Source organism: Egretta garzetta, unplaced genomic scaffold, assembly GCF_000687185.1.
Source record: "Egretta garzetta isolate BGI_Z169 unplaced genomic scaffold, ASM68718v1 scaffold340, whole genome shotgun sequence".
NCBI lineage: Eukaryota > Metazoa > Chordata > Aves > Pelecaniformes > Ardeidae > Egretta > Egretta garzetta.
The window spans coordinates 2223585-2225310 of NW_009258377.1; positions in this window are offsets into that span (position 1 = coordinate 2223585).

The following is a 1726-nucleotide window of genomic DNA, read 5'->3' on the forward strand; positions in this document are numbered from 1 at the left end:
TTAAAAGAAAAAAAAAAAAGAAAAAAAAAGCTGGAGTAGAGGACCCAAAGAATTGCTCATTGCCAGAAACTAGACAGCTGCTTCAGAGAGTAATGGAGTTTGTCCAAGCCCCTGAACTTTCAAAACAAAATTTCCCCTAAATTCTGTTATATTACCCATTCATAAAAGGTTCCTAGGCAAAGTCTGCTGGGAGGCTTTGGGACAGTATCCTCTGTCCAAGGGGTACCCACAACCAGGAGGCACTTGCCGGTCGGTTGTTTCTCACCAAGCGCAAAGCACAAGTATCCTGAAACCAGATGTTAATTTTGAGGCCTGAGGCCACGAGTGTTGAACTAGCTAGACTTCAGGACTGTCTTCTTCAAATGGATTAACCATGGGGAGACCTTTCACTCCTTTGAGGTAGCCTCAGATGTTCAAAGAAGAGCACAGGCACTTTTATGAAGGGTATTAGCACTCTTTTTCAAAGCTATTCTGAAGCTGCGGTAGGAAGCGCAGGAGGCAGTTTCACAACATGACTTCAGAGACAACACTTAGGAGCCTTAAAGTGTTTTGTCCCTCACTCCCAGCCCATGGTGTGACATCCAGGACAGCAACTTCAATCAGGAAAAAAACAATTTTGTCATCCAAAAGCATAGTGTAACACCCGATCTCCGTGCCATGCCCCACGCTTTCTGTTTGTTTTGCCAGGTTAGTTTTCAGACGGACGAGTTCCCCGGCCCAGCTCCCTGAGTGGCTTCACTTACATGTGCCCGCACAGAGGTGGTGGGAACACAGAGCTGGGGACAGCACGTGGCGGGGAGGGCTGGCAGTTTGGGGCTTGCACCAAGTTAGAGAGCTCAGGTGGGCAGCGCCACACAGGGACATAAAACTGCTTTAACTCTGGCTCAGCTCACTGTCCCAGTTTGCAGGGGAGCTCCATGAATAGCTGTGCTGGTACGGCTGGAGGAAGAATAATAATATGGGGCCAGAAATGAGCAGGCGTGGGTGGAAACTGAGGAGTAAAAACCCCTTCAGCTGTGATTGTCACTGAATTACTGAGCAATTGGTAGTATTCAGTGTCATTTCTGAAGCTTTCTACAGCGCTGGAAGCAGAGCAAATGCTGTCTTGTTTTGGGTGGACAGGAAAGCTGTGAATTATCGTGACAGCTCTGAGAGGTGCCTCTGTAAACCAGAGTGGTGTTAAAATGAAGTTCTGCCTAGCTGAGGGGGTTTTAACACCACAACTCTTTCTAGAAGAGTCTGCTAGAATCCATCAGCAATTAAACCTCTCAGGCAATATATAACAGAGTTTTAAAGGAGACTCTCCACAAAGCTGTGAAATATGGTACTTCACTGCTTTGTACTTACATAGTCATCTATACCTCTATAAACTGAATGGGTATTTCACTCTAATGGGTATTTCCAATTCATATGTAAATGCTGTTCTAATTCGATAGCATTTTTACATACTTTACAGACTTGAAGATTTTGCATTTAAGACTAGAAATTACTATCAGGTCATTTAATACCATCTCTTTATATTGGACCCCTAAACTTTAATCGATGCTAAGTAATTTATTTAATCGAGGCGTAGGTTGTGCTCGACAGCTGCCACTAACTCCCTTAATATACCTGCAGTTCAGTGTCTCCCCTACCGTTTTATCATCATCACAGCAGTTTCCTTATTGTCACCAGCAGATTTTTCTGCTTTTCCTGATTTTTGTGACACTTTCTCTCAGGCCGCTCT